The sequence below is a fragment of the Ascaphus truei genome, chromosome 3, assembly GCF_040206685.1.
Source record: "Ascaphus truei isolate aAscTru1 chromosome 3, aAscTru1.hap1, whole genome shotgun sequence".
NCBI classification, from domain to species: Eukaryota; Metazoa; Chordata; class Amphibia; order Anura; family Ascaphidae; genus Ascaphus; species Ascaphus truei.
This window is the reverse complement of record NC_134485.1, coordinates 284799765-284822217: the sequence shown is the minus strand read 5'-3', so window position 1 is coordinate 284822217 and position 22453 is coordinate 284799765. Positions and strand designations below refer to the sequence as shown.

Here is a 22453-nt window from a genome sequence, read left to right as displayed (position 1 = left end):
TTGTTAGGGTTATTGTTAATAGTAAAACATAGTCTTTAATACGCACATTCTATGAAAGCCTACTACAATCTGTATGCAATGTGATCTCCAGATTAACCTCTTTTTAGGTAGAAAGATTGCCCTTTTTTCAATGGTTGAACATTCTGCCTGTGCCTCACAAGCTAAACTTCACAAGAAAATTAATTTATGAGTGTAGATGGGAAGGATAGCGAGAGGAAAGATACCACCTTCGCCTGTGAGAGGTGTTCCAAGGTTCACATCTGACAGGTACTTTGACTTGGGGTTTTGGAAAGTATAGGCAAAATCTTACTCTCAGGCTGAGGTCATTGGAGATCCACTAAGGTGATGGATAAGGACCTCTCCCTTCAGGTCTCCTCTGTGCTCAGTGGTCCTTTCTATGGTTGTGCAAGTCCTGGCTGGCTGTGGCCCTTAGCAAGGCTAACATTTGTTGGGAGATCTAAGCTTGAGTTGATTTAGGCAAGTTTCCCTCCTCGTCATTCTGAACCACCCAATGGGGCCTCCCTCTTACAACCTAGCTCAAGTCACTCCTCTTAACTGAGCCCCTACAAGGAGAAACACTGCACTAGATAGAGATGAATGGCAACACAAACTTTATCCCAGTTTGCCCCAGATTAAAAACACTTTTATTAATTTTTAATTTAAATAATTGGGACACTTTGTTAATAAACCTGGTGGCCATTTTCAATTTAAAAAAAAAAACAGAAAGATGAACAAATCCCTTCTTTTGTCTGGAGGATTGTTAGATTGTTATTGTGTAACAGCACTAAGCACTGTACAGTAGTTGAGCTAAGTGAAACTGAAAAGATAATGGGGACATATGAGAGGATACTACAAGGCATGACCAAAGTCTCACTACACCAAAAGGAAAACCTTGTTTGCTTAACTTATTTGTTTCTTCTATCTAATGAATGTAGTTCTAATATACAAATGATAACATTGGCATTTCTTTGAAATGTTGATTTAGTTTAATTATGAAAATCACCAAGGTATTTTCTGGCTGCTGCCTCACTCCCTGTACTAAGATTAATCACATCAACATCATTCATTTAATCTTCAAAAAGGAAGCAGTTGTCCACAAGAGCTTTCAAATAGCTTCATTAGTGCAATTTCTCAGACTCAAATACTGAGCTGATAGCATATGACTGAGAGTAAGAAAGGTCATTGTATTCTTCTATTTCACATTCAAATTCATTTTTTTAACGTTTACACATTAATATGTCGTCTTGTATCTACTCGTATCCCTTTCTTTCCCAAGCGGTGTTATTTGTATGTAAAACTACATGTAAAACACATGCATTTAGATTAAAACTGAAGAAAATCTAGCTGTGAATCATCATCTTCAATTCCTAGAAATCATGATGCAGCAAAGTTGCCATTTATATCCTACACTTTTATTCTGTACAAATGTATTTGGGGAATATTTGTCCAGTGGACGCACTGGCAATAAAGTGTGTGAAATTAGCATATAGCTGCACTTTGAGCTGTGAAGCAGATTCAAAAAATGAATTTGTTTATATGTTGATGCATGAATCAATTTGCCATATGGGAAGTGTTAATATGCAAAAGTAGGGAAGAGTTAAGCAAAGTAAATATTACAATTTGTTGTTTAATATTCTGCCACTCTTTCCATCGTTCTTTCCTTTTCCTTTGCATTATATATTACTGCTGGGTCTGAAGTAGCATAGATCTGTCTAAGTAACTGCATGAAATGTAGGAGAGAACACTTCTCCCTATTAAAAGCAGTGGAAAGCAGACATTTTCAATAAAGATGTTAACTAAATAAAAATGTTGGTGCCGTGAACTTTTCTGTAGATCAAATACATAGATCCCTTATTGACTGTCAATATTCAGTTTGTTATCTGCATGACAAAATAATGTTTATGTTTAGGTTTTGATATCGTGTTCCTTAATCATCTGAATGTGCTACCCGGCATTTAGTCCTTCATCAGTTATTTTCAATCATTGGCCCAGATCCCCAAAGCTCTGTTAACTCAGGGCTTATAACATGATGGTACCTAACACAAAGCTAATTATATGCAAAAAACATCATTAGGTTACCGTCATGTTAGTGTAGCTCAACATTGTGTTAGCTTCCAATTTTAATCTTCTCAGAAAACATTTTTGGAGGTCTGCTGAGGCCACAAAGTGAGCCATGTTAATTTAGGTTTGGGGCTCAATTTTGGGAATACAAAACTCAGTTTAAAAAATCAATGAGTAGGGAAAATACAAGAGAGGTGAAAATAGACGTTCCCCTGTACGGTATTGTGACGAATCTACATGCAGGAAGAACTGCTCCTTTAAAGAAAGTACAAGTACGTTATTACGTACTCAATTGCAAGAATGTGAAATTCTTTAGAATAAGGGAGAAACGTTTTTCAGATTTTTCTGCTATTATAAATATTTTATTAACTATTTTTTTTTTTTAAAGGATTTAAAGAATGTTACTTTATTTAACTAGTAAATGAAAGAAACTGTGATATGTAAATAGTAAAGTAGTGGGACTGCATAGTACTATTCTGCTTACACTGTTACATGTTATTCACTTTTTGTACAGAAACTCTTGCCTGCAGTCTGTTTCTTGTTGTTTTGGGACTCCCCTCCCCTAGCAATCCCCAGTGTAGGTGAGAAAACAAATAGCTATACGGAGACATCAGGGAATCCTTCAGGAAATACAAAGGCAGCAAAGAATAGCTGGAGATAGTAACATAGTTCTCTGCATTCCACAAGGGCAATATCAGTTCTTGTAATTCATTTTACACAGGATCAATTGATTTTTCATTTTATTTCAACTAAACCACATCTTATTTTCGAAAGGAACTACCATCCCTGAATCCACCTGTTTCCTTCAGTTTAACAATGTAAGCCTGTATCTGCTTTAAAGATGATGGGGCATATGCATTAAGGCAACAATAGTGCAATACTAGGGCATAAAATCTGTATCATATGTATCAAAGAACAACATGCCATTGAAATGAATGGGATTTTTATTTGATACAGTACATCTGGGGCCATTTGTTTGGCCCCGGAACTTCAGCTTTGGCCTTAAAACATAGGGATCTTTGGGGTAGATCCTCAGAAGGTCGTTACATTTTTAACGTGATGTTATCTTTTTTTTAACGTATCAATATTTGCAACGCATATCCCCAAAGGTGCTTAGCGCTACAATGTTCAGTCATTTTTCCTAAATATAAGGGAACGATACATTTTAACGAACTTTAGGCGTACTCATATGCCACTCATATGGTAATCAGCAGTTTACCTAACAATGGAGAACCTCAGACCTCCTTTCATGTTAGCGCAAAATAATAACACTATATTTAGCACTTTCCAGAAGTTGCCCTTACTCAAATCCAGACCCCGATTATCATTGAGTTATTTCTTGGAATAGCCAAAAGCAATGTAATGAGTATAGGACTTTATCCTTTAATTACAAAAAAGATACATATCATATAAATATAAATGTCTGAAACACATTGTAAACTATATTATGTTTTTTAGGGATTAAAGTGATACGTTTGTGTGAAATATCATATAATAAAGTGAAAAGATTAACAAGTATAAAAATTATAAATTTCTCAATATTATAACAAGATTTGCACTAACTTTTGGTAACGCGCATGGAAATATCCATTATTATAGGCTAAAGCTCTTAAATTCCGGGCATTATTGAAATCCCTGCTCTTTGATTTGTTAAAATTCAGGGCATTATTCATTCAGTAATGCCCGACTTTTTGGCAGCTTGCCAAGTGTTTATTTCTAGCCAATCAGGTTTTCTTTGTCAGAACAGTTCTGAGACAGGGCAGGGGATTGGTCAGGAGGCAGGAACAGCTCTCAGACAGAGAAGGGGATTGGTCAGGAAGCAGCAGTCAGCCAGTGACTCCTCCCCCTCCCTCTGTGACACAGCTCCACAGACACAGTTGAGTTGAGGAGGGAGAGAGTGTGTTTGTAGCTGCAAAGTAAGTGTCTGTCTGCAGAGTTTGTTTGTAGCTGTAGTTTCTGTCTATCTAGTGTGTGTGTCTGCTGCAGAGTGTGTCTGCAGTTTGTGTGTGTGTGTAGCTGCAGAGTTTGTGTGTTTGAAGCTGCAGAATTTGTGTGTGTTTGTCTCTGCAGAGTTTTTGTGTGTGTAGCTGCAGTGTGTGTGTTTGTGTGTGCGTGTGTGTGTGTGTCTAAAGAGTTTGTGTGTGTTTGTGTGTGTGTGTAGCTGCAGAGTGTGTGTGTGTGTGTGTGTGTGTGTGTGTGTGTGTGTGTGTGTGTGTGTGTGTGTGTGTGTGTGTGTGTGTGTGTGTGTGTAGCTGCAGAGTTTGTGTTTGTGTGTGTGTAGCTGCAGAGTTTGTGTGTGTGTGTGTGTGTGTGTGTGTGGCTGCAGAGTTTGTGTGTGTGGCTGCAGAGTTTGTGTACGTGTGTGTCTGTAGCTGCAGAGTTTGTGTGTGTGTGTGGCTGCAGAGTTTGTGGGTGTGGCTGCAGAGTTTGTGTACGTGTGTGTCTGTAGCTGCAGAGTTTGTGTGTGTGTGTGTGTGTGTGTGTGTGTGGCTGCAGAGTTTGTGTGTGTGTGTTTGTGTGGCTAAAGAGTTTGTGTGTGTGTGTAGCTGCAGTGTGTGTGTGTGTGTGTGTGTGTGTGTGTGTGTGTGTGTGTGTGTGTGTGTGTGTGTGTGTGTGTGTGTGTGTGTGTGTGTGTGTGTGTGTGTGTGTGTAAAGAGTTTGTGTGTGTGTGTAGCTGCAGAGTGTGTGTAGCTACAGAGTTTGTGTGTGTCTGTGTGTGTGTGTGTGGCTGCAGAGTTTGTGTGTGTCTGTGTGTGTGTGTGGCTGCAGAGTTTGTGTGTGTGGGTAGCTGCAGAGTTTGTGTGTGTGTGTGGCTGCAGAGTTGGTGTGTGTGGCTGCAGAGTTTGGGTGCGTGTGTGTGTAGCTGCAGTGTGTGTGTGTGTGTGTGTGTGTGTGTGTGTGTGTGTGTGTGTGTGTGTGTGTGTGTGTGTGTGTGTGTGTGTGTGTGTGTGTGTGTGTGTGTGTCTGCAGTGTGGGTGGTGCTGTTATGTTGTATGTGCGTGTAGAAGCAGCAGCTGCAGCAGAGTTTGTATGTAGCTACAGAGTTTGTGTGTAGCAGCAGTTTGTGTGTTGTGCACCCCACAGAGGGGGTGACAGTGTGTGGATATAGATAGCTGCAGAGTAAGTTTATATAGAGGTACTTTAATGTATTTACCATTTTATTTTAATTAAAAAAACTATATAACTATACAAAAGTGTCTATTATTTCTGAAAAAAACAGACATTTAGCCTATAATAGTAATAATCCCCTCAGAACAGGGCATTACTGGCCAATAATGCCCAGGCTGTGAGACAGAAAAAAACAGCGCAAACACAATAGTGAAGTACTTTCAAAAAATTGTATAAAACATAAAAGAATATATATCTGCGTACATCAGGTTAAAAGTTTACAGGCATGTAATGCACTCAGGCATAAGTTACCAACACCGCTCGCCGTGGAGAGAAGGAACACTCTGGTACTCAGTCCCTCAGATATGGCAGCTGGGCATGCAGGGTGGATGTCAGGATACAGGTCAATCGGCTAGTTCTTATATCCAATATTCTCCTTCCAGCTCGTTGCCCTCCGATCAGCTGATCCGTGAGGTCAGGAGAAAAAAAGAAAATCTGCAGGGGCAGCCGATGATGCACTCCCACCTGCTATGCAGTTTCTCAATACAGCTTCACGACACGCCGTCAGACGAGGACGGCCGTCAAGCCGAGATGACGAAATCAAACAAGCTCCCAATGGGTAATAGAAGCAGTGACTAAAGGCCACCAAAAGTATATTCAGGAGTCACTCGTTACGCCTCGTAGTTCCAACCTGTTTCGTGGTCTGAAAACCACTTATCTGCTGCCGAATCACAGACCTAGGTGTTGATCACACTGGCCTTAGTTCACTTATGGTCTTAATTGTCCCGTTAAAATATCATTTTTTCCAGAGAACATTCTTCCTTCTCACTTGTCAACTGACAAAAAAAAGTTTCTGAGCAGACATTTAAGCTTAGTTTTAATTTAATCATAGTATGTACTCTTTAATAGTGTGACATATATGGATTACCTGGAAAAATATTTATCAATCTCATGCATCTCAAAGAGAGACACACGTCTTTCCCTATATGACCCGGTAGCCTGAATTGGTTCCCAACTCCATAAAAAATAAAAAATAAACTAGAATAGCATGCTGATATAACTGTAGTAGAAGTAAATAAATGATCATATAGTCAGTGGTCGACAAATCACCAAAAAATCTACTCGCCGAACAAAAAAATCTAATCGCCACCTAGTACCACACGTGTGCTGCTTGGGCCAATAGGAGCTCGCCACGAAGTTAAATCCACTCTCCCGGGGCGTGCAAATGTATAGGTTTGTCGAACACTGCATATAGTTATAAAGATGCAGCGGCCATTATTTTAACAAATCACGCGGTGTATACCTCAGAATACCCATGTCATGGCGCGGGATTGCTTCCAACCGTACCGCCTTAAGACGCGAGTGCAGGTGAGTGCATAAAATGGCATTTTAGTGTTGTGGCTTTTAAACATCTGAAATTGACACAGTAGCACAGAAGCACCGTACTGTACACATTACAATTCATTCATTTCATTGCACACAAAGAAACAGAATCCATGAAATTCAAACAAAGTAACGACGATAAACACGTGTGCCTGGGGCGATTGGCCGCGTTCATGCCGCATGGAGTACAGCAGCGCACACGAAAACTGCGCCGTGATTTGTTAAAATAATGGCCGCTGCATCTGTAGAATGTTTTTCAACATGGTGTAGAGAAGAGTCTGCATTTAATGTAGAATTCTCTCATCATTTAGGTTTGATCCACAAACTCCTGAGGAAATCCTTATGTGCATATAGTATGTTATATTCTGTGATACATGTTGTTTTGATTCCCCAAGTTAGGATTTCAGGCCTAAACTTTCAAAAGCTATTATTTCTGCAATCTGTGGTGCACAATATAATTTTGTTATTCTTTTTTTTTTATTCCTTTTGCTGATAAACTTTTGAAAATACAAGATGGATGCAGGGTCAGCCAATAAAAATCACCCAACTACAGTCTGACTTCATATTGGCTGCCATCATGTGGCTGAGCCCAGAGGCCATGTTGTTCAGTCTGGGAGTTTAAAGATGTAATTAATCTGCAACCACAAGATTCCTTGAGTTTGACGTCTCCTAGTTAAGCTCTAGGTCCCACCTTATACTAAATTCAGATGAACAAAATGGATTATGTGAGGGGTTGCTGCTTTATTAGGGCAGTGCCACCTAGAAAGGTTTTGTAATAGCTTTCTATAGTGCGACATCTACTTTTGCCCTTTTACCATTGCCTTTTTTAATTGAATGTATTCTATAGCTTTGCCAGCTTAGTCCTGAAAGCTGAACTGCAAAATACTAAATACAGTATATACTTCTATAGTTAAGACTATTTAGGGGTACATTCATTATCGAGAAAAAGCGGAATGAGCAGTTTCAATGTTGCAGTGATCACAGTTAGGTTATAAGGATGTTTTTAGGAAATCACATTGATGGCTTTTTACCACATGAAAAAAAGCATGTTACAGTAGATCAATATTTCTCAAAAAAGAAAAATACTACATTATGAGATTTACAACATCTGAACAATAGAGTAGCAAGTAGACACCGTTTTGTGATTTGGTATCAATATCCACATGCTCCAAAATCTGAGAGTATTCTGTGATATTTAATGTTTAGTCTGTAAGTGAACTACAATCTACTATATATTTCTGAGTTCACTGTATGTCTGCGTCCCTAGCGGCAATCTCATTGGTCCCTTGGCCTGCCCGCCCCCGCACCTCTCATTGGCCTGAGGCGGAGTGACGGGCCAAAGGACGGACACACACACACACACACACACACACCACCCCCCCCCCCTCCTCTCCCGGTGCCCCTCACTCTCTCCCCCCTCCCCACCTCACACAAATCCCCACGCTCTGCAACATCCCCAGCCGCACCATCACCCTCACTGTGCGCCGCGGAGAGCAGCAAACTCCAGGCTCCTCCCCCCTCGCGGCGCGGCCCGGGCCTCCTGCACTCCCCCTCACGTGCGCCGCTACCGGAGGAAGCGCGGACCGGGCCTCCTGCACTCCCCCTCACGTGCGCCGCTACCGGAGGAAGCGCGGACCGGGCCTCCTGCTCTCCCCCTCACGTGCGCCGCTACCGGAGGAAGCGCGGACCGGGCCTCCTGCACTCCCCCTCACGTGCGCCGCTACCGGAGGAAGCACGGACCGGGCCTCCTGCTCTCCCCCTCACGTGCGCCGCTACCGGAGGAAGCGCGGACCGGGCCTCCCGCCTCAGATCCACGTGGGAGCTGCCGGACGGGTGACTGAGCGGCCTTCACCTCCCCTCACCCCCCTTCACCTCCCCTCACCCACCCCTCACCTCCCCTCACTCCACTTCCCCTCCACCCCCCTTCCACCTCCCCTTCACCCCCCCTCCACCTCCCCTTCACCTCCCCTTCACCCCCCCTCCACCTCCCCTTCACCTCCCCTTCACCCCCCCTCCACCTCCCCTTACCCCCCCTCCACCCCCCTCCACCTCCCCTCCACCCCCCCCTTCACCTCCCCTCCACCCCCCCCTTCACCTCCCCTTCACCTCCCCCTCCACCCCCCCCCTCCACCCCCCCCTTCACCTCCCCTTCACCTCCCCTCCACCCCCCCTTCCCCCCACCACCTCCCCTCCTCCCCCCCTCCTTCACCTCCACACCCCCCTTCACCCCCCCCATTCACCCCCCCTCCTCCATCCCCCCACCCCCCCCCCGCCCTCCCCCCACCCCCCCCCCCCGCCCTCCCCCCACCCCCCCTTCACCTCCCCTCCACCCCCACCTTCACCCCCCTCCACCCCCACCTTCATCCCCCTCCACCCCCCTCCACCCCCACCCCCCTTCACCCCCCTCCACCCCCACCTTTACCCCCCACCTTCACCCCCCTCCACCCCCACCTTCACCCCACCTTCACCTTCCCTTCACTCCCCCCTTACAACCTCCCACCACCTCCCCCCTCCTCACCACCTCCCCCCACCTTCACACCACCTCCCCCCACATTCACACCACCTCCCCCCCCCTTCCCCCCTTCCCACCACCTCCCCCCCCTTCCCACCACCTCCCCCCCCCTTCCCACCACCTCCCCCCCTTCCCACCACCTCCCCCCCCTTCCCACCACCCCCCCCCTTCCCACCACCTCCCACACTTCCCCCCTCCTCCCCCCCCACCACCTCCCCCCCTTCCCCACCACCTCCCCCCCTCACCACCTCCCCCCCTTCCCCCCTCCCCCCCCCTTCCCCTCCTTCCCCCCTCCCCCCCCCTTCCCCCCCTTCCCCCCTCCCCCCCCTTCCCCCCCTTCACCCCTCCCCCCCTCCCCCCCCCTTTCCCCCCTCCTCCCCCCCCCTTCCCCCCTCCTCCCCTTCCCCCCCTCCCCCCCCCTTCCCCCCCTCCCCCCCCTTCCCCCCCTCCCCCCTCCTCACCACCTCCTCCCCCCCTTCCACGTCCTCCCCCCCCCCTTCCCACCTCCTCCCCCCCCTTCCCACCTCCTCCCCCCCCACACACATGTATACACACACACGTACACATACACACACATGTATACACACACACACGTATACACACACTATCCCCAGCACCACCACATCAGCACACCGGTATCCCATGCCCCCCGAGCACACTGGCATTCTCGGCTCCCCGCCAATCCCAGCCCCCATCAACACCATCAGCACTCACACATCGGCACCTTTGCACCTCCCCCATCGGCACACCCACATCTGCACCCCCACATCAGCACCAAACCCTCCCAAATCAGCACACCGATACAATCACCATAAGTACAGCCACAGCAGCACTACCACCGCACATGGGCCGCGTGGACCACTCCCCACCCAAATGCCACCCCCACACCACAAACATCCCGGGGAACGCCGGGGCTCTCAGCTAGTAGTAAATACAATTTAATGTCGTACACATTACCATATATTAAATGTCAAATATTGGCAACTGTTTTGTAGACACGCAAAATGTACAAGTAAACAAAAATGCAATATACTTATTTCGCTTGTACACTGTACACGTAATAAATAGAAATAGTGGTAAATGTGGAAATATGATTTAGCACATAAAAAATTGTATTTAGATTTAAAGTGTAAAAAAATCAAATATATCAACTTTAACAACAACAAAAAAGCAGACTAGATATTACTCAATAGTAAACAATATGTAAATGTACATAAACACATGTGGGACTAGTCACTAAGATAAGAATTCTTGTTTATGTTTAAAATAAGATTGCACAATTCTAATTCAAACTAATATAAGAGAAGTGCCTTCACAGAACAGTGAGCACTATAATTTCACCTCTCTGACCACTTCTTCCCTTCCTTCCATATACCCTCATCAAATATTTACTACTCTGCTGAATGACCACTCAGATTATCCTAAAACTATTTTGCAGAATCCCTGATGATGTCATGGAAATGTTAAACCCATTATGCTAAGTTAGGACCTCCATCTACTCTGACCTCTTGGCATACACATCAGAAGACAGAAAGATATTTTTACATATGAGTTAGTCTAAATTCAAATCTGGAACATATGCTCCTACAGTCTGCTATCAGCTCAATCAAAGCTAATAAATATTTAACAATGAAAAAATTATGTTTCCATGAATCTATTTTTGTCATAAAACTATGCAGAAAAGGTATAATATTCCACATCTAATGATATGAACAAATATATTTCTTATGTTTCTAAGAAAATAATACACTCATCAGAGATATATTTGTGAATGTTTCTCTTCATTAAGCTGTTAGAATGTTTTTTTTTTTTGCACAGTTTAATTATTTCTAATGTGGTGATTTAATTATGTAATGCATTATAAATGACAATTTATTGTAAAATCAGTTTGCAGGTGTTTAAGAAGTTATTAATTAAGGATGGGCATATTCACTGGTGTTTTGGTTTTAGAAACAAAATGTATGTTTTGGTTTAGTTGGAAATCGGGTTTTGGACTTGGGATTTATAACTCAATTATGGAAACTGTTCAAATGTGTGAAGTTGGTACCTTCTCTGTTCACATATCCACGTTTCCCCCAGTTTATGTCATGTTATTAAATACTCGGGCCCTAGCTCATACATCGCTTGTATATGTGTTCCAGAGTTTGACTCTGACATCAAAACAATTGGCAAAATCGCGAAGTTTGAATTTTGAACCCACAAAGCGCTGTAAGAAAACTTCATACGTGGTCACTTATGTACCTATACAAAATGTATATTTATGAAGGTTACTTCTATTTGCTTCTTTGTGCAATATGTCACATACTCCAAAAGGTGTCTATTAACTCTTCTTTCTGATAAATATGAGACTCAGCTAAAGAGTAACCAATAAAAATGTTAATTTTTAAAATGAAAAACATATATTGAAGTTTGGCTGCAAACGCATGAAAACATGCACATTTTCTAATGTCTAATCACAGTGTAATCACTATTTTTCTTTATAGTAGTGAAGGCATGCTTATGTTTAGCCTACTAGAATGACTTGGTATTGTGTTATATCTTATAGTGAGTGCTGTTATCCTAAATTGATTGTAATTCTGGCAGTCAGAAAGTAAGGTACAATTTTTCTAAATATTTTGTAGTTTCAATTAAGTGAAAGCACTCCATAAATGCTGGCACCATTTGTAATGTTTTTTGTTTGTTTGTTTGTTTTTTCAAAATATCATTATCCATGATGTGTTTAGTACATTTTCACATTTGGACTCCAGGTTGTAGCTCAGAACATAATTATGTTTGCTGTGATTTACACAGGAGCCCATAGCTAACTTATATTCCAATGATCACAATAATCACAATAATCACACATTTCTCAAACATACAAAAATTACACAATATAAGTGTTAACCGTAGGAAAAGGAATGCAATGGTATATCTTGCAAAAAATATGAATCTTGTGGACTGTATAAGAAAAACTGCACTTTTATAATGTTTTTTTTCTATGATGTATCATTAATTAAAAACAAATGTTGAACGCGTTTTACTTCTGACCTCATTTTCTGAGGAAATTTATCTTAGAATAAACAGCCAACAATTGTTTATCAGGAAATGAATTCCATCATTTAGAATGAAGACTTTTAAAAAAAATTGTGTTTTTTTTTTCAGTGTCCACTCATAACAAATAAAAATGCAGATGTCCTCTGCCATTTCCTGCATAGCATAGTAGGCTCATTTAATTCAGTTCCCTCTCTTTGAAGCACAGAATCAAATATTTAGGCACAGTAAGGGAAACCAAGTGGGTACAATGGTGCAAAACTGCCTGGAGATGGGAGAAGCTACTGGGGTTGACATTTCATGTGTGGCCTACTGTAATTCACAATATATATATTTTTACAGCTAAACTTTTTGAGTGCTCTCTCTGTATACAAATGTGTGAATTGTAAATAATAGTCAGAGATAAGAAAATGATTTAGATGGGAAGTTGATTTTGACCTACAGTGGTATTGTATGCACCAGGGCCCTTATTCTATGAAGTACAAAAGGGACAGAGGTCAATCGTACTTTCTGTGCAATTGCCTGGATCGGTGTTATCGTACTTAATCGAATAAGACCTAAGTAATAAGGCATGCATTCCTCTGCTATCACGGAACACTTAAATCAAGGGTTGTAAATCCTGCGGGACTTGTCATGGAAGTCCTAAGTGCTTATAACCTTACATAATTGTGTATTGATATACTTACTTAATATACATTATATCATTATAATAATGTGTCCCTTCATCCTCTCTCTTCCCAGATATTGTTATGCAGAGAAGCGTATCAGAAATGTGCTGCCAAGATTCCACCATCAAGAAGACTCCATCTAATTGTCTGAAGTTCTAATAGAAATCATGCAGTTATCATATTTCAATGAAAGCTGCACTGTGCATTTAAATGTGTATTACTTATTATCATGGGTGAATTTCCGAGGGTACACAGGGTTTTAAAAAATTGTGAATGTCTACTGGAAGTGGTGTTATCTTGTTACTGAAATAAAACATAATTATAATGAAATACAATTGTTGAAGACACGTAAAATATAAAAAAATGTTGCATGGGGACATTTTCCTTAAATTTTTCCACCAATTTTTTTTTTTTAAGTATTTATAAAATGGTTTACCAGGAAGTAATACGTTGAGAGTTGCTTCTTGTTTTCAAGTGTGTCCTGGGCACAAAGTTGTGATGATACATGGTTGCATTAAATGAACGGTGGTCATACACTCAATTTACAGTCATTTCATGGACAGGTAGAGATAATGTATGACTGTGAGCATATGTAACAGTTACAGACAATGTTAAAATTGTGTTTAAAAAGGTTGGATAGGCCTGCAATGTATTGTGTTACATGACCTATGGACTGAACTTGCTACTAACATGTTTTGCATTGTTTATGTTGCTTTGCCATTTGAATGCTGACTTACTTCAGCTGATTTTGCATGAATGTGTATAGATGAACACACAGAATCAATATCTGTTATTTGTAACTATGGTTATATAGCACCAGTGATCTATGTTTGCTAGCCCATTCACAGGCACCCATGCACTTCACATTGCCAAGCTATGCGACGCTAGTCCCCTTGACTGGGAAGGTGTTGAACTGAAACTTACAGACAACCATTTTTATGAAAGATGTGGCATCAATAAAGTGCAGTCACACTTAGTCCGTCTGATTAGTCATTTATTTACATCCCTTTTTATTTATTTACAAACCTTATTTACTTTTCCTAACTCTGTTACGTATGTCATTGTGCAGTACTCCAACAGTTTGTATTCTGCAATTGTAAAATAGGCTTTAGAGCAAGGGTGGGCAACTCCAGTCCTCAAGGGCCATCAAGACGTCAGATTTTCAGCACAGGTAGCTCAATCAGTGGCTCAGTCAAAATACCGAGCCACTGATTGAGCCACCTGTGTTGAAGCAGGGATATCCTGAAAACTTGACCTATTGGTGGCTCTTGGGGACTGGAGATGCCCATCCCTATTTTCAAGGCTTCTAAAAATAGCTGACTGTGATATGGAAAAAAAGTTACCCCATAACCCACCCCTGACAAATGCAACTTTATAATCTTATAAACACACATATTCCAAATTATAACACAATCGTTAAAAATGGTAGAACCAACTACTATTGGTAACCCTACCAATAGTAGTAATAATGAGTATTTTTTTTCCAGTGGACATGTATAAAGCATTTCTATATATGCGAAGTATGATTATCAGGATTGTCAGGAATGTTGCACCATTCCTCCCCCCCCCTCTCACCCATTACCCCTCCTCTTCATTTCTGTACCCTTCTCCCCCCTCACGCCCCCCACTCCCCACAACTGTTGGAAAAAAACTAGTAAAAATTAAGTTTAAAAAAATGGTAGAACAATGCTGACACTGCTAAATTGCAATTTTATTAAGATTAGCTAAATGGTTAGCTATATGGGGAGCAAATATTTAGCAATCATGTTAACAGACCCTTTAAAAAACCATGTATGTGAGTAGTCATTGCATCCATACATCACGCCTTTAAAATGCCATGTAGAGGCTACCTCTTTGTCATGGCAGATTGACAGCATGTTTTATTTAAAATATAAAGAACCAAAAGTGTAATTGCCACTTTGCCTTTTTTGAAAAAATGTTTTTTTTTGCTAACACTACTTTAATACTGCCCTCTGCCTGCTTATCTGAATGTCGTTGTCACATTTGTGTGTCCTTACAATAATTATTATTATTATTATATCTGTGTGTGTCTGTCTTTGAAAAAGGATAACCAAAATGTTGAAAGTTAAAATGTAATGGGAATGTGTATTATGATAAAGTTTTACCCAGTGTTTTGCATATACAGTAAAAGCACAGAAAAAAAAACTGTGAATGAAAGGATAAAGTTTGCTGGGATATTGATTAAGTAGCTAAAATGTATCTCTTGCCTGACAGAAAAGCCAGCAGTTGGTTGTGTCATTTTTCGAACAGTTAATAGGTTAAGAAGTGTATGGGACAGAAATGCATTGTAAATAATGTGCATTTACATTGAGGAATAGTATTTGCAATTTTATTAATGCTATTAATTGCAAAATGTCCTTAGTTAGAGGCAGTAAGTCAAATCTGCATGTGCATTGTACTGTGTCCTTGTTTACTGATATGTTTCTCTGTATTGGTTTCTGTTAGGTTATAGACTAATACAACTTATGTTGCTATATATGCAATACGTAAACTCTGCTTTATAAGATGTAGTCATGATTGTCTGTCACAGAAGCTATATTTTTCAGGTTGTAAGTAAACTTTAAAATTTTTTACAAACTACTATATAATTATCATAATATTAAAAACTGCATCATAAAAACAGGTGTACAGTAGATGTGGTATTCAATGAGCAAAGTTTTTCTAAACACAGTAGCTTCCACTGTTGTGCTTTGTAGTAAGCATCATTTGAACTTTTACTTTTAATCTTGTTATAGCTAATAAAGGACGAAAAAAAACTTTTCAAACAAACTAAAGGTAAGAAATGTGGAAAATGAAAAAAAAAAAACGTTGTTTTTTTCCACTCAACTAACCTCTTGTCATTTGTAAGCATCTGTTAATATTTAGTGTTCTTATTGTTGGATTGTCTACACATTATGCTGTGTAAACCTTCCTAACCCGCATGGCTGCCAAAATGCTCTGAATACAATCCAGTAAGAGATAACTAGTTTTTTTTTCTGACTGATAACCAATAACAGTTACTGACCTTTTCGATCTTACTGACTGAGATGCCATTGCTGCTTTGTTCCAAATATCCAGGGGAAATATCTAGACAACTACCTTTTACATAAACATTAGTTTACATGTCACGTTACTTTCCTAGACTTATACAATACTTTAAGCACTACTAGACTAGCCCCATCTCATAAAGTGATGAACTCATGTGAACTCACATCTCCAAGAAACCAAAGCTTTTCATGTGCAGGCCTCAAACATGCATGAATAGCACCAAGATAAATACTGCATAGATCAATGCAATCAATGCTACTTGGACTAGGATTGCATGGGGAATGGTGCCATAAAGAGAGTGTGGCTATGAGCAGCAGTGGTGGAATGGGAGGCGATTGTATCGAGCTTACAAAAGTAATTAAATATATTGTTTCTCGACATGAGTTCATGGTGGGAAAAATGTGGATAGGGTTAAAATTTAAGCATTCAGGTTCTAAACTTTGTATCTCATACAGTATAACTTTTTGGGGAAATCTGTCCTTTTAACATATTTAGCTATGTTTATGGATCTATACAGTACCTACACAAGTAACAAACCTGATGAATGCGAAAGTAAAAAAATAAATAAAAAGCTTGTTTAATAAATATGTAACGTTCTTTGCTGGATTTACAGTGTACTGTTGAAAATAATAGTAATTGTTTGTAGTTTAGAATAATTCATAATCTTTTCTTTAGATTAAAGTGGCCGTATTGTTCAAATAATTCAACACCATATAATAATTTAGCTACGTTACATCGTGCTGTTGAATACTTATTTCGTCCCTACAACAACAAACTTGCAACACATTAAAATAGGTTCAAGCGCACAAATTATTTGCAAGTGCCTGAATAACTGACAAAATGTTTTGCAATCATTCATTTAGGGTAGATATCAAATGATTTTGGATACCCAAAATAGAGATAGACATTTGCATTTGAATGACATAAGATGTGAACAGGCTAATCCTACTACTGCACGTCAGTTGCAATGTATAGGGAATGTATGGCAATACTATTTTGCTGTGTCCTGTCATACAATTTTAGAACTATTCAACCGTCAAGGGTTCCATCCAGGGCATTAACTTGATTGCATTAACTGAATGACTTTACTTCTGAACTATTTTTGACTGCATGGATAACACACAGTTAAATATTGATGACTCCCCCGCCCCTACACCTACACACCCTCTCTGTTAACGTATACTATATGTTTTGAATGGGTGTTAGCAATGATTGCAACACAGTTTGTATTACAGGGAATGTAAGCCAGTAAGTATGGATACTTTATTTCAGCAATGACAAAAACAATGTTTCTGGATTTGTGAACTTTTTAGCCATAAGCAATACCTTGTTTCTGTCTTATCTTTGCCCTTTGGCTTACAACATTAAGCTAAACACAAACTATAAAATAAGAATAGATCAATGTAAATCCAGTTATCAGATGTACTATTGGAGCATTATATATACTACCAGCTTTTTTTTTTTAAATATTTATTTTAAGCATCAAAAAAAAGTTTTGAGCTGCAAGTCTGGATTCTGTCTTAGATGCAAGAATCCCATTATATTTACAATTTAATCATAAGGTATTTAAAATAGACATTTCCATCTAAAATCCAATCAGGAATAAACACATTACCTCGAGGCATTAAATTATCATCTTGATTTTGCATTTGTAAACTGGTAGGAAAAATGTGACTTCTGGATACTAAGAGGTCAAGTGCGACTGCTCAAATATTTTTCTTACAAAATGACGGATTTATTAGACAAATAAGTAGTCCGGCTGAAGCAAAACCCCTAGTGATTGAATTTTGACGTTAAGTCAACAACAACTCGAACTACATCAGTGCTCCTAGATTTAGTCATGATGGTAGAGATTACTGAACAAATAAGAGCCAGAAATGAATACAAATTTCTTCTGATCTGCCCCTGGCGCCTTTTTCCTGACATTCTCCTCCATATGCTACCCCTATTCATATTGTATTCTAATTAAGTGATGGGTCTAATTGTAATATTGTTCGTTATATCGTCATTTTCAAGCCGTCTCTTGTTGTTTTGCTGCCCCTGTGTATTTTCAGAGCCAGCAATTGCTTTACTGCTAGTACTCTATGCTTGTCTTAAATGTAACGGATTATGTCCCTAACCTGGGGTAGATATGTACCAATGTTAAACATGTGACTGAAATGTGTGTGTGTGTGTGTGTGTGTGTGTGTGTGTGTGTGTGTGTGTGTGTGTGTGTGTGTGTGTGTGTGTGTGTGTTTTGCATGTGTGCAATGTAGGAAAAGTGTACCTGTTTTACTGTGTAATTATTGTCTGTTGTAAAAGAAATACTCTGGAAATAAACTAATAAAAAGTCCATATCGCATAAGTATGTGTACTTGTCACTAGAAAGTTGCATTCAGGTTTAACTATTTGGTCAAAGTATAAAGGGGAAGTCGGCATTGAGCTAGCCATGGTGCTGAAAAATCACTGCAAGTCAAGGGAACCAGCGTGCTCTGTTACTCAATCGCATTCACGTGTTGCATTTTCCTTTTGCGTATCGTGAAAGTGATATTTAGTTGTCTATTAAGAACGCACTATTTAATGTGATCAAATCTGAAAGTAATAGCTTGACTATGAAAGCTTATTTTTCAGCTACATTTTGTTTTGAGCTGCTCTGGAAAGTGGAAAGGTTGGATTTAGACTGGAATAAATATAGTTAACTCTTTGCACTGTATTAATTGCAGGGTATGCTGTTCAATGAAGGCCATTGTAAATAAAAACGGACAGCACCTATTGGCAGTACACTACATAGCTGTTTAAAGGAAAACATGAGTCCAAGAAACAAATTTACTTCCATTATGATCTGAAAGGGGAATGTATACGTGTTTATACGTTGCAAATAACAAAAAAATAGGTTTTGAAGAATATTTATGTTAATACAAAAAGATGCGAGGAATTTGGACAGCATAATCATTTTTATCTGAAGTTGAATTTATTATATTTAAACGAAGGCATGCCTATGTGGGGTTATTTTATAATTAACCGGTTCTAGTCTGTTGAGAATTGTATTAGAGCTATCACATGTACTGGGTAGGATGTGTGTGTTTATATCAATTCTATGTATGTCACCTTGAGGAGGCACAATATCAGTGAAGGTACAGTATGCCTCCCTGTCTTCTTTTAGGGAATAACTTGCAGCACCTACTGTACCAAATGTAGCTGGATTTTCTTATATACCCTAGTGCAGAAATAGTTATTGTCCTGCCTTGTTTGATGTCAGGGCCTTTTCGGTTCATCTGTCATGAAACCAATTTCCCTTTATTTACATCCATTTGCTAGTTTAATTACTGTGCAGATGAGTAGCCTGAAGGAATTAAGTTACAATTTACAGATATATAGGCCACATTTCTGTAAGATAAAGAAAAAGATGTTCCCACCTTTTCCACAAACATTGAAACATGATCACTACCTGCATTTTCTAGCAAAATTATGAGGTACTTAAAGTGTTCTTTAATAAGAAATCAAATGCATTGTCATACAAAAACAACAACAACATATAATAACGTGTAATTGAATGTGTGAGTTTAAAAATTACTATTTCAAATAAATGTAGCTTCACATTTCCCATGTTTGTAAATAGTTAATAAGTTCAGCATGCTGTCAATATGTCACCTCTAGGGAACTGAATATTTGTGATGATCTTGAAGAGGGATCGTATTGTGTCATTCACCGATGTTCTGTCGCAACGTAAACTAAAACATGATAGGAAACCAGTGTTAAAATGAAATATTAACCATATCTGTATCAGGCTTATTTCTGTAATCAGTACAAAAAAAACTACAGTCGAGGTACATAGGAAAAAGTTATTCAATATATTCATATATCCATTCAATATATTTAAGATGTCTGGTGCTTTGATATAATAAAAACTTTTATCGGTTACATCTAGTAGCTTTATTCATGACTTCGGTGTGGTTTATGTGAAAGACAACAGGCAAATATTAGGCTAAATACTGTATGTGAGGTACTTTTTTGTTTTGATTAATAGATCCATGTGGCTAACGGTCTGACATATGGTGTGCGAAGCAGCTTGAGATGGTACCTAAGGCATCCCCTACGGCCATTAACATATTAGAGGCTTATGTGCAGTCAGACAGTCAGACTTCATCTAGAGCCCAACGCAGAGAGCCTGCAACCCAGAGCTGTTTGATATAGTCTGTCAATAATGCATCACTCCTCAATTTTAAGGGAGATGCTTGTTGTGGTACAGCAATGGTACAGCGCCCTAATAAAGTTCAGTGACACATCTCTACCTCTCTCTTTTTCTTTTAAACACACAGACATGAGCACACTCTGCGTTTTCAAAGTATTATTTTAACCCTAGACTTACATGGTGATACAAAGTAAAATTTCCCCGTTGTACTCCATATATGTACTGTGTGAATGTAGGTAAGAAAATGCTGTGAACAAAATACAACGTGACAAGTATTAATGTCATAAACAACATAATAAATTGTGACAATTTGAAAACAGTCCGAATAATTAATTGTAAGCATTTTTCTCAGAGCAAAGGTCTTGTGAATTTGGCCTGAAACTTGATTTTACCACGAGTAACGAAAGATCACAGAGCAAAGATAATTTAAAGATTAGTCGCAAATTCAGCCTGGCGGTGTAATGTTTGCTTTGGGTGTTTTTAAATATTCCTGACCTCTTCTTGATCTAGGTTGTTACTATTTAGTGTTCTGTGCTACTGAGCAGGAGGTAAGATCCCTTTCTGATCTCATGAAAATAGTGTTAATAGGACGCTCTGATGATCTTTTACTTTCAGAGAGAATGCCTTTAGGCAGATAGGATAACATGAGCGTAAGTCAATTGCCATGAGCTTATAACACCCTCATGAAAAAGGATGGTCTTTTCTGTTTTACAGTACATCTCCAAAGCACTCGTCTATACCCCTCCGCACTTTGTTTTGTGTTCTACACTTTTTCTCTTCTAAACACATTTCCCGTTTTCAATATTTAAATGCCATTTCTTTACAATCCTAAACTTTTGTATTCCGCGAGAATAATGTAAATGTGATCTCTGCTTCCTTGCCACTGTATATACTTTAAATAGAAATGATAAGGCGCGTAGCCTGCTTGTTCAGTACAGTAATCGTTCTTATAAACAATCGTTTCCCTGTTTTTTTCCCCCATCCACTGCACAGAGTCCTTTTGCTTATTCCTCTTCTAAATTGTCAGGGTCCACACTAATTTGAGCTACATCAAAATGTAAAAATAAATGTGTTGCTAATCGTCTACATTTCAGATCTAGCAATTTTAGTGAAGTCTTAGTGCAATAATTCCAAAGTAAATAAGTTTTGACAGTGCGCTTCTAAATCTAGCTTTCTTCCCGATTCATTCTTTATTGCATAATATCCCTTTAATAAAGTCACATAGGTGAACGAAATTAACATAAATCATTATTAGTTATTAGGATTTGCTCTGAATTACTCTCCGAATATAGCACCAAACCCCATCTGCCACTCGTGCTCTTGCAGCAATAGATTGCAGATAAAATAAATGTCCTTACCCCATTAGAATGTTCCTGTGTCTGTAGCCAAAAGCCAAACAAAAGCAATAAATACAAAGCTTTTTCTCTCCACTATTCAGCTGTGACTGTTTTCATCAGCTCTTCTTCTAGAAAAGCTCGATAGCTGCCTGAAAATATTGCATTTTATATCACCAAAGGGCGATTAATATTGCATTAACTGTATTTAACATTTTTGAAGAGCCAGTGATCTGCAATGAGTATATTTCTCTTAGCAAATACAAGGTATGTCGGTAGCAGCAGAAGGGCTAACATAAACGTATAAACATCTTATTTGTTTTGTGGGTTTTTTTCTTTTTATATAATGTTACAGTATAGTGTGCTGTGTTTGAAGTAGAGAAAGCCATGCTAATGGTCTGTTAAAGTATTCTGACACTGTCTGGAGATATCTAAGTCTCTGCCTTCATTAAATGTTTATTGTCAACACTTCAGTGAAAAGAAAGTCTCGTGTAAGTGAATTTCCACTGTTGGATTCTGTCAGCACTTTGTTTTATTCTGATCAATGTGTACAACATTTTGTATACATTATGTTGAAGCAAAGAGAGGCAGAGTTTGTGTTATAAATAGAGATAGTTGAAGTAAACTTATGTCTAATCCATTCTGCACTTGACCCCGAATACTAGCTAATATATTTATATATGTATATATTACTTTCTGTACTTGATCCCGAAAAGTAGCTACTGTATATAGATATATGGGGGATGTGTATATAATATATTTTCTCTACATATCAATATAAATGTATATGTTATGTATTATGTAATGTTGTAATTATTAATTATAAACCGGTATAATAAAATAAATGCGATTTTACAATGGGTGTGCTGATTTATAACGTATCCTTCCTGGTTGTGATGCTAATGTGTTTTGAACAGTGATGTGCTTCTGCAGGCTGGATACAAGTAATAAAATGACACAAGTGATCTGCCTACAAATAAATTGGGAATAAATCACGTTCTTTGGTCTCAAAGAAAATGTTTTATAAAGATTATTTTGTGTGTCACTCCTCCCATTCTGCTTTTCTTGACAACAATTACTAAAGTTTTAATTAGCCTCTTGTTATAATTCATTTTATTAATTTTTCAAATCTCAGTCC

At 39.4% G+C, this 22453-nt stretch overlaps 1 long non-coding RNA gene across 5 annotated transcripts in view; it reads right to left on the bottom strand.

Annotated features, from left to right (window-relative positions):
* The window catches only part of LOC142491073 (uncharacterized), a 258366-nt gene extending 236918 nt beyond the window's left edge, over positions 1 to 21448 (bottom strand). For all 5 annotated transcript variants that reach the window (XR_012800259.1, XR_012800261.1, XR_012800260.1 and 2 more), the window contains exons 1-2: positions 21340 to 21448; positions 19441 to 19520 (exon numbers count right to left, since the gene is read on the bottom strand). This is a non-coding gene — a long non-coding RNA (uncharacterized LOC142491073). The remainder of the gene's footprint in view (positions 1 to 19440; positions 19521 to 21339) is intronic.
* Between the last annotated feature and the right edge of the window lie 1005 nt (positions 21449 to 22453).